The 12,121-nt window shown below is 36.2% G+C and overlaps 1 pseudogene; it reads right to left on the reverse strand.

The window, feature by feature from the left end:
* Positions 1-10,372: 10,372 nt before the first annotated feature.
* On the reverse strand, positions 10,373-11,620 carry LOC108293851 (annotated as a pseudogene).
* Between the last annotated feature and the right edge of the window lie 501 nt (positions 11,621-12,121).

A 12,121-nucleotide genomic window follows, 5' to 3' on the forward strand; every position in this document is an offset into this window, starting at 1 on the left:
GTATTAACTCAAAATGGATCAAAGACTTACATGTAAGAACTAAACCTATAAAACTCGTAGGAGAAAACACAGGGTAAAATATTCATGAGACTGGATTTAGCAATAATTTACTGGATCTTGGATATGACATCAAAGTACAGGCAACTAAAGAAAAAATGGAAAAATTGAGCTTCACGAAAATTAAAAATTTTGTATCTTAGAATACACTACCAAAACAGAGTAAAAAGGCCACTCACAGAATTAAAAAAAAATTTGCAAATTATATAGCTGATACTGGATTACTCTCCTGAATGTATGGAGAACTCCTAAATCTCAACAACAACAAAAAACAACTGCATTAAACAACAGACAAAAAACCTGAATAGCTTGAATAGACATTTTTCTAAAGAAAATGCACAAATATCCAAAAAGTACATGGGAAGATGGTCAATATCAGTAACAGGAAAATGCACATCAAAACTATGAGCCACCACATCCAACCCATGAGGATGGCTACTACCAAAAAAGAAAACAACAGCTAAATAACCCATGTTGGTAAGGATATGAAGAAACCAGAACCCTTGTGCACTACTGCTAAGGATGTAAAATATTAACAGTCTAGCACTGTAGAAAACAGTATGAAAGTTCTGAAAAAAATTAAAAATTCAGTTAACATTTGATCCCACAATTTCACCTCTGGGTATATCTAAAAGTACTGAAAGGAGGATCTTGAAGAGATGCTTGTACCACCATGATCATAGTAGTAGTAGTCACAATAATGATAATGTGCAAGCTACCCATGTCCACTGACATATAAATGAATAAGCAAAATGTAGTATATACATACAATTAAATGTTATTCAAAAATGTTTATAATTATTAGTATTCAAAATAATTCAGAATTATTACTCACAGTATATACATACAATGATAATATTTCCTTAAGAAAGAAAATTCTGGCAAATGCTACAGCATGAATAAAAACTTAAGGACATTATGCTAAGTGAAATAAGCCAGTCATTAAAAGACAAATACAGTATGATTTCATTTATGTGAGGAAGTTAGAGCAGCCAACATCATATAGACAGAAAGTAGAATGCTGATTGCCAGGGGCTGGAGAGAGGGAAGAAAAGGAAGTTACTGTTTAAGAGATAATCAGTTTTACAAGACGAAAAGAGTTATGGAGATGGATAGCAGTGATGATTGCACAACTCTAGAAATGTATTTAATACCACTTAACTGTATATTTTTAAACGGTTAACACAGTACACTTTATGTTACATGTAATTTAGCCCAGTTTTTAAAAATTGGGGAAAATGCCAAAAGAGGGGGGAGTGGGAAATACATCACACATTTCCAGAAAAGATTTGTTCCAGAAAGATTTTTTAAAAAGGCAATTTTGAAGAGATATTGCATCAGACAGTAAAAAACAACAAAAAAAGTATTGAACAGAAAAAGAATGGCTGCTCTAAAGAGTAGAGAAAACCTTTGGCAATATGCTGTAGTAGTGATTTAAACATCAAAAAGACCTGGGTTTGTGCACTGGCTCCCCTGAAGAAATTTGAGCCTCAAATTTCTGAACTGCAAAATGGAAGAAAATAATACTACTACTTATGCTTTGGTTGTAAAGGTTAAACAGAATAATTAAGTTGTAAGCAGTTAATTAGCTGAATTAAGTCAATTGTCTTTCTGAATGCTGAATAAGATAGACGTCAACTTAATAGCACCTATATGGGTTAGAAAGCAAGAACTGTTTGTTTAGCAAATAAACTAGCAATGGCATTACTTTTAGCTTCTGTAGTGATCTTTGAAATAATATTAGCTTATATTTTAATAGCTGATATTTCTTGGGGACTTAATAGCTTTTAATATGTAATTGATCAATTTACCATTTTTTAATCAGGTTACCTGAATATGTCTCAGATTTCTTTTGCTTTCATAGCACCCTAAAATCACGAACTAAAACATATCTGCTATATGTTAAATGTTCACTTTTTTGTGTGTGTTCCAGAATGTAGGATCAATTCAAAGGTATTAGTTTACTCACTTGGGAAAATACAGCAATACCTGATCTGATGGTTACATATTCCATAATAATTACAAATTAACATATCTTGCACAGGAACTATCTTTGCCATTTTTTAAGAAAAAGCTTTCTGCAAACAACACTGAATCAGAATTCATTTGTAAGCTCAGCCCTGGACACACTTACCTCCTGAATTACAGCTAAAACGTTACGTAATTTCCCTTCATTTGTAAGTATTGGGATTGGAAAATCATTGAATTGTGATACCAGCAGTAAAAAGTCGGAAGTCTTTTAAATAGTAGAATGAATAACAGAAATGTTGAAAACTGAGTAGAAGCTAGAGCAATTTTATAGTTTTATGGCTGAATTTGCAGAGGAGATAGTAAAAGTCATATGAGCCTAGCAAAAAAGCCTGGAGTCATTTGCTATCATGTTAATGGAGATCAGACAACTTTAAAGAATTGGCCTCACAGAGGGATGTCTTTTCTCTGGCTAATATTTTCTGCTCTTTCTGGTTAACACTTCAGAACAAGTAGAAAAAAGTATCTTTAAAAAAAATGCTGATGGGCTCTCAAATGACAAGTTGAGTTTATTTATTCACTTAGTTTTGTCTAGGTTAAATAGGAGGCTTGCTTACATGGAATTTGTCCAACTATAATAACAGAGTTTTATGTTATCACTAATAATTATTTTTGCTTTGATTTGAGACATTAGCAGGTACTTACATGCTGTCATACAGCTGCTGTCTAGAATGGATATGCAAAGTAATGATTCTGTCCCAGAAAGAGATAGAACACCTCATGGTCAGTCCTTCTCTTAATAAACAGAACGACGAAAAGAAGGGATGGTGAACCCTGAAATGACCACCCAGACTGCTGACAGCTGTACGGAACTGTCATTTAAAGCTACTGGAGATGCCACAATCATGAAATAAGCACCTTACTTATGCAATAAACATAACATAGCATAGTAGTCTAGAAAAGACTATTTCACATACACAACAACAACAAACTGCTTCCTTGAAAATCCAAAAATAGGCAGCTCAACACTTACCCAGTACTTAACTAATTTGGTCACATAGCACCAACCAAACAGCAGCACTCAGAAACTGATTTCCTAACATGAAATGAATACTGTTTTCTTCCCCCAAGCCTCAACACTAGTGATTAGCCTTATTCCTTGGTCAGATTCTCTGCTTAACACTCAATATTTTGTCCAAGAGTCTATCATTTTTTTCCAAAATAAAAAAAGGAAATATTCTTTGGAAACCAAAATAAAACAGAAAGAAATGTTTGTGATACTTGTCAGCTTTTATAAATCTGCAGTTTTGATCATTTCTTTTTTATTCTAAAGAAATACATGCATTCATACTTAATTTTATAATCATAATTTTAAATTATTTTTCCTTAAAGATAGACCTCAGAATGGACTCAGGCCTCACAAAACCTGGAGAAGCTGGCTATAATTCTATATTACTGAAAATGGCAATTTGACACTGGTTTCCCATGGGTTCAAACACGGTAGGGAATATCTAGATTAGGATGCTATTTTCTCTGTAAGCTCCTCCTTTTAGGACAACTGCATAGAACTGAAGAGATAATATCTACTTAAACTCATTAATCAATTCAACCTTATAGTCCTAGCAAGCCTATCTCAAAAAATTAATTTATAAGCCTTGTTCTTTCAAAAAACTATGTACTTTAAGTACACATCCCTTTTCACCTTGGCCATCAAACTTTCTTGTAAATGTAACTCCAATTACTTTATTGCAAGTGCCTGTTAATTTTAATTTCTTTTATGCTAACTTTCGCATTTTAAATTTGAATTATACCATTTTATTTGTATAATATTATAGCTCATCCACTCATTTTTTTCTTGACATATATAAAATTGAAATCCATAATAAATAAAAAATCCTTCAACCCACAAATATTCTAAGAAAGTAGTCACTACCTAATCAGTTTTTATTTATAAGGCCATATGAGAGCATTACCTTGATAATCACCAAGGATTCATTCATCTACTCATTGTTTTGATAACTACATTTCATGCCTACTATATATCAATTACTAGCAAGTGAAAAGAGCATTGTCCTAGTATTAATCAAGGGATCAGGACCATCTTTAAAGAATATTCTTTTAAAAATCTTTATCACCTGTAGAACACCATGTTGAAATCTGAACATGGCTACTACTCTATAAATATCTGTGGGTTTGCTATAATTTAATATTTCAGCAATGGAAAATAAACTTGGATTTAGAAATCCTGTATCTGAATCCTAGACTTACCAGTTCCTATTTATGTGGCTTTAGAAAAGCCTTGTATATCTGTTCCCATCTAACTAGTTAATGAGATTATTGTGAAACTGAGGCTGAAACATACGAGCAAGCATTGGGCCAGGGGTCACAGATTTGACAGTGCATGGTCCCAGCTTATAAACTAGTGGAAGGACAGAAATGCATCATCATAATTACCATGATGGAGGACTATGCATACTATAGTGTGACCAAGTGTATACATCTACATGTGGAGTCAGAGAGGGTTAAGAGAAGCAGCAGCTCTGAAGTGAGACTTGTGGTAAGAATTCAGCAAATAAAAGAAATGGAAGAGGATTCTTGGCAGAGGAAAACATTCCTGCAAAATATGGTGGCTTAAGGATCTGTGGTGTGTTTGGAAAACTACAAGTAGCTTATCATTTGAGAAAGAATATACAAGGAAAAGGTGAAGTCGAGCACACATTAGAGGAGAAGAAAGGGTAGCTGACAGGAATGAATGGACAGACAAGGAAAGTTCATGAAAGGACCAAAATTGTCTGCTATATAAGAGAATCTGATTTCACCACTTGAGCAGTGGAATATCACGGCAGGATCTGAAGGAAGGGAGGAACACATCTGCTTATTGGAAAGACCATTCTGACATCAATGGAGAGAACAAATTGGAGGTGGCAAGATTAGTATTAGAAAAGGCAATACATTCTCTTCCAGATTTCCTAGTGGGTCTGATGTCCATCTGATGCTCCCTCCACCTGTCAGAATCATGCCACTCTTGTCCCCTAAAACTAACACATGTCAACTATTACCCTGCCAGTGCTGTGCACGTTCAATATACATTCCATCCCACTGCAATTATTAGACTTCAACACAAACGAAATAAGCTTGATATTAAGAAAAGTCCATTGATCTAATAAATTCACATATGAAATAATGGTGTTGATAGCTAATATTTATCATGTCCTAGGTGCCATATACTATAATAAGCAACTCACATGCTCTATCACATCTAATGTACACAGTAACCCCACAATTATAGTGATGATTGTTGTCACTAAAACAAAAACAAAGAAAAAAAAGTTTAGCGACGTTTGTCTAATGCAGTGGTGTCCACTCAGGCAGGAAGGTTGCCTGGGGCCAGGAGTTAGAGTCCAGACTGGGTGACTGAGCAAGATCCTGCCTCTAAATATATATGTATATGTGACATGGAGTCTTGCTCTGTCGCCCAGGCTGGAGTGCAGTGGCCCAATCTTGGCTCACTGCAACCTCCATCTCCCAGGATCAAGCATTTCTCCTGCCTCAGCCTCCTGAGTAGCTGGGATTACAGGTGCCCACCACCACGCCCATCTAATTTTTGTACTTTTAGTAGAGATGGGGTTTCGCCATGTTAGCCAGGATGGTCTGAAACTCCTGACCTCAGGTGATCTGCCCACCTCAGCCTCCGAAAGTGTTGGGATTACAGAAGTGAGCCACTATGCCCAGCCTAAAAATATTTTTAAATAAAAAAATTAAAATTAAAAAAAGTTTAGGGAAGTTTTATAACTTGCTTAAGTTTATATACTGAAAAAAAAAAAAATTGCTGAGGTCAGCCTTAAAGCCAGTAGTATCTGACAAGACTACTCTTGCCCTCCCATACTACACAGAAATGACATAATGGGCATTGCCTCAGGTATTGTAGTATTAAAGATAATGGGACTAATATGTTTTATAACTGGCAAAATCTGAGGTGCCAAGGTAATATACCTTTTCTAAATTTTCCACTTAATTGTGTAATCAGGAAATAAAAAAGCAAAAGTTGTTAATTTGCAATATATATATTTTGTGACGGAGTCTCCCTCTGTCGCCAGGCTGGAGTGCAGTGGCACAATTTAGGCTCACTGCAACCTCCGCCTCACGAGTCCAAACGATTCCCCTGCCTCAGCCTCCCAAGTAGCTGGGACTACAGCCATGTGCCACCACGCCAGCTAATTTTTTGTATTTTAGTAGAGACTGGGTTTTACCATGTTGGCCAGGTTGGTCTCAATCTCCTGACATCGTGATCCACCCTCCTTGGCTTCCCAAAGTACTAGGATTACAGGCATGAGCCACTGCGCCCTGGGGGGGAGTATGTTTATTTCAAAACAAACCACTATGCAGTATAGTGATTGTATTAATATTCCTTGGAGAAATAAAACCAATAGGATATATAGAGATTTGCAAGAGGAGATTTATTATGGGACTTGGCTCACACGATTATGGAATACAAAGAATCCCGTAAGACACCATCTACAGCTAGAGAACAAGGAAAACTAATGGATTTTGATGATGCTCCTCCACATTGCTGAAGGTGTATCTTTTTTACTCAGTCTACTAATTCAAATGCTAGTATCTTCCAGAAACACTCTTGTGCAGACAGCCAGAAATTACATTTAAAGAGCTATCTGGATATCTACTAACCCAGTCAAGTTGACAAATAAAATTAATGATCACAGTAATAAAATCTTTAAAATGTTCCCTCTTTATAGAAATGATCATTGAGTCACACTATCACAAAATGTTCAGCAAAAATGGTACTGTATTAGCCAGCAGAATAAATCAGAGGACATGTGATCCAGATAATTTAAAATTGAGAACACTCAAATATCTAGGTTAAATAAAGTTTTCTTATTATTTCTATCCCACTTGTTCCAAAATTAAAATTTTGAGATGTGTACAAAATTTATGCAACCAGATAAAATCAATCCATGAGAAAAACGTTGAAAGAAAATGGTATTTTTTCTCAGCAAATTTGGATACCTTGCAATCTCTGTTTAATTTAAAAAGAAATTGAGGGTTTTTTTGGTCTTGTTTGTTTGTTTGTTTGTTTTTGAGACAGAGTTCACTCTTGTTGCCCAGGCTTGAGTGCAATGACTTGATCTCAGCTCACTGCAACCTCCATCTCCCAGGTTCAAGTGATTCTCCTGCCTCAGGCTCCCAAGTAGTTGGGATTATACGCACACACTACCACACCCAGCTAATTTTTGTATTTTTAGTAGAGACGGGATTTTGCCATGTTAGTCAGGCTAGTCTCGAAATCCTGACCTCAGGTGTTCCATCTGGCTCAGCCTCCCAAAGTGCTGGGATTACAAGCATGAGCCACTGTGCCTGGCCGAAAATGAGTTTTTAGTATCTAAGAATATACCCAGTGCCAGGTACACTGGCTCATTTCTATAATCCCATCACTTTGGGAAGCTGAGATGGGAGGATTGCTTGAGACCAGGAGTTCAAGACCAGCCTCGTCAGCATAGGGAGAGCCTCAACAAAATATAAACAAAATTAGGTTGCTATGCTGGCACACACCTGTAGTCCCAGCTACATGGGAGGCTGAGATGGGAGGATCATCTGAACCCAAGAATTCAAGGCTGCAGTGAACCAAGATTATACAACTACACTTCAGCCTGAGTGACAGCGCAAGATCCTATCTAAAAAAAAACCAAAACAAAACAAAAACAAAACAAACAAACAAAAAAACAAACACTAAGTATAGTAGGCAGAGGTCAAAATTCAGTGCAATACCTATGATTCCTACCCTGGGTGTATGCACCCTGACTAATCCCCTCCACTTAAGTTAACTATGAATTTGATGGATTTTACTGCCTCAATTAAGTGAACTAATATGATAAATGTGAAGGGATTTTGCAGATATAATTAAATCTCAAATTAGTTGATTTTGAATTCTTCAAAAGAGAGATTATCCTAGATGGGCCTGACCTAATTTAGTAAGCCCTGAAAAGGGACTTTGGCTTTCCAGAAAAAGGAAAAGAGAGAGGAGGGGCAGAGAGAGAGAGAGAGATTTAAAGCATGAGAAATCCTGCTGACTTTTAAGAGGTAAACTATAAGGTTGTGAGAGGCATGTAGCTAGGTCCTGAGGTTCTTCTCTTAGGTTCTGAGAACAGTCCCTCCCAGCAGCCAGCAAGAAAGTGGGGCCCTGGGTCCTACAACAAGTAAGAAAACAAGAATCTCGGTACCAGAGCTGCAAAGGACTGAATTCTGCCAAAAGCTTTGTGAGCTTGGAAGAAAATTAAGGCTTCAGAGGAGGACACAACCTGACCAACACCTTGATCTCAACCCTGTGAGATACTGAGCAGAAAAACCCGGCCACACCATGCCAACTTCTGATCTACGGGCTGGCTGTGAGATAATAAACAAATGTTGTTTTAAGTCAGCATATTTGTGATAAATTGTAATGTAGAAATTTTAAAAACTAATACACTGAAGCAGAGATGTGACCCACTGCATGCTGGATAACATGAAAAACTGGCCTCCGACAACAGTAACCCACAAAACATATAACTAGCTACCCTCAGGGAATCTATAACCAACCATGCACATAAAATGCATATATCTCTAAACAATCTCACATAATTTGAGCTTTTCATATTTTGCATTTTTACCAATGAAATTAAAAGCTAATGCCTCAAGAAAAAGCTTATATGGAAATCAGAGAAGTCAAATGTAAATAACTTCAATGTTCTAACAGCAAAGCTATGTTCTTTCATCATAAATATTACACCTATTTCTTTCTTGACACTACGAATCTCAAGTTTCTAAAGAATTAAGTTTCCAGTTTGAGATTAATATATAGACTAGAATTCAAGTGTGCCTATTCTCTTTCTCCTTTATTACTGAGGCTTTATTTACCCTGGCTTGTCACAGGTCTACAAGGACCTATTTTCTCTGCTTTTCTCATATTGCAATGTCTTGGTAATGGAGATTGGAAAATTGCATGGTTATTGGGTAACACTGCCAGAAAAATTACATCCTATTTAACTTTATCTTCCTGAAGCCCACATCTCTCTATAAGCCATACTTTTTAAATTTAAAATAACAGTAAGAAAACAAAAAAAAAACATACTTTGTTCTAATCTCATTCTTTCTCTCCTTCACCTCCAAATATGCACAGTCTTATTTAAATAGTTTGAGAAGGTAGGCTGAAGACATTAAGGCATTATTTGCCTGTAGTATAAGACTTAGACTTATAGTCTGAATTCCAGGCAAAATAAAAATGTTCTATATCTAAAAATTTAGAAGGTAGTCCTTCAGCTATAAGCAATCCATTTCAGTAACTGAAATACCGAAACTCAGCAGATAGATTACAGATGTGAATTTCTGCTGGGAACACATTTAGCAAAGAACATTTTGAAGCTATTTCATTCATTGAGTAAGATCGATGCTGAGTCCTCTGAAAACCAGGATTGTTAACAGATTTAGATTTCACAGATAATTGGTTAGGAAATACTATTTTTAAATGTCCTAAAACAACAGTAGATTTTAATTGTGATTTTTTTTTCATTAACAGATTCCTATACTTCTATGAAAGAATGATTGGAATCTGTATCTGAGGAACACCTGAAATTATCCTAGCACCACAAAAGTGAAGGAGGTGTCTAACCAATAAATGAATTCTTTAACACACTCCAACAACAGTTGTGTATATGTGCTTATTCACATAAATAGGAAAGTTTACCTATTTTCCCATATAAAACATCATTTTAGCAATGATTTGGTGAAAATAACTAAATGGTATCTAAACAGCAGATCTTAAAACAAGAAAATCAAAAATAGGCTAAAAGTACTGTTTTACTTTATTATGAGAGTATTAACTTTAGAATTCCAAGGAAGAAAGGAAAGAAGGAAGGTAGAAAGAAAAGGAAGGAAGAAGCGAGGGTGGAAGTAATGGGAAAAGTTGTCAGATGAGAAGATCTTGCAGCTCAACTCTTCCCATTCAACAAAGCTTTATTTATTATGAGCCAGGCACTGTGCTTGTCAAAAAAGATGCAAGTTAGCTAAGGACAAAATGCAGTGAGCACAAAAATATATAAATAGATCATTACAAGGAAATATGAAAAGAGCAGTAATACAGGTTTGAGCAAAGAGCTATTAACTCTGCCTGAAAGTTTAAGTTCACTTTACAGGGGAGATGACATCTTAGGTGGAACTCAAAGAGCTAACTAAAACAATGTTTGATAAGGTTTAGTGAAGAGGTCTGGATGTAAACTTAATACCTAAGAGAAATTCCAACTATCTTGATTCTTTTCTTCGTAACATCCCCAGTAACTCCAGAGACACCACCCAAACTCATGCATTATATCTTGATCCTGCTAGTTGTCCCAGATGAATAACACATCCTCCTGGCAAACAACTCTGCGGAAGACACTGTGAGACAAGATAAAAGCTTGCTAACCATGTGAGTCCTTAAGTCTGCTTTGGATTTGAACTTCACATGGCAGCCATAAGATCTGCATTGGTGAACTTGCCTCTGAATAAAACTGACTAGTTTCACTTGCTGATAGAAATTTAATCCGAGTTCTGACTTTATTTTGAGAAGATCAAATTTGTGTGCATCCTCCATGTGGACATACAATTTCTCAATTGTTTCGGCTTGCTTTTCACAAAATAAGCAGACGGCAGAGTCAGGGTGTTCTTCCCAGTCAGACCAGTCATCTTCCTGATGGTCCAGCAATTCCCGATCATCTTCCAACTGAACTTCTTCCCATGATTTTCCAAGTTCCAAATAATTGATGACATAAAATCGATCATATTCTCTGTTCTTAGGATTAATCTTACGAGGCTATTTTTTCCTCATGTGATCTTTAAGTGTATTTTTGTCCTTGAAGGTCTTCTCACAGTACAAGCACTGCAAATTGTCAAGCTTTTTCTGTAATGTACACAAAAATCACTGCAGTTTATAATGTTGTCTGGCAATCCAATGTTGAAGCATATTCACTGGCCATGTGGTTCAAAAAAACAGATCTGTTTCCAAGGAATCCTTCATTGCAAAGCATACAAATGCAATGAAAATTGGTATCATCTTGTTCTTGCTACTGCTGTTCCAGAATTTTTTCAGTCTCTGTTTCTGAAGCTCTTCTCGAAGAATTCTATCCTCTGGTAAAACATCATATAACAAAAAATAATTCTCTTTTCTTCAAATGGAGCAGTGGAATTAATTCTTATCACACTACAAAAATCTGTGATGGGCTGTTCAGTGAACCTCTTCCTCCAATATAAAAGGTACCTTTGGAAATCAGCCACCAATTTGACATCAGCTATGACAATCTTATGCTCAATAATCATGTGCTTCAGAAGTTTCTCTTGTTCAGCCACAGGAAAACGTTCTTCACAAAAAATACAAGGCACAGATGGAGAACCTTCTAAAGTGGTGGTGCCACCTGGACTTTCTGGCAGGGAAAGCAGCTCCAGGATACAATCCGTACTGCCCCCATCACCTACACCCACGACTGTGCTGCAGCTCTCATCACGGTCTTTCTCCAGTTGGGCAGCAGCTCCCTGGGTCTTGGGAGCAACCATTACCTGGAAGAAACTAAACACACTTCACTGCTCCCTGATAGAAAGGTGTGGGATCAACTGGAGTATTATTTTCCAACCTATGAAAATGACACTCCCCTGTGTACACTGTCTGACAGTGAAAGTGACCTGACAGCCCAAGAACAAAATGAAGATGTTCCCATCATCAGTGAAGACATATCTAAACTGTATGCTTTGAAACAAAGCAATATTTTGAACCAGTTGCTACTACAAGAGTGCTTGAAAGACTAGAAGAAGCTACCACAGAAGTTCTACTAAGAACTACATAAAAAATGAAGTAGGAAAATAAGATGAAGATTCTGTATTTTGGCTGTAAAGTTTTATTGTGTGATCATCTTAAATGATCTCATTTCATTAACCTCATAATTATCCATAGAAAGATATGCCAATTACAAAGAAATGAAATTTATAAACCTGATTTTTCAGTCAATAGTTTCTGTCTCCTCCCCAAGGATCTTCATCCATTAAGGTGCAAAATCTGAATATACTTTTTGTACTATAT

The sequence above is a fragment of the Cebus imitator genome, unplaced genomic scaffold (assembly GCF_001604975.1).
Source record: "Cebus imitator isolate Cc_AM_T3 unplaced genomic scaffold, Cebus_imitator-1.0 Scaffold551, whole genome shotgun sequence".
Classification (NCBI taxonomy): domain Eukaryota; kingdom Metazoa; phylum Chordata; class Mammalia; order Primates; family Cebidae; genus Cebus; species Cebus imitator.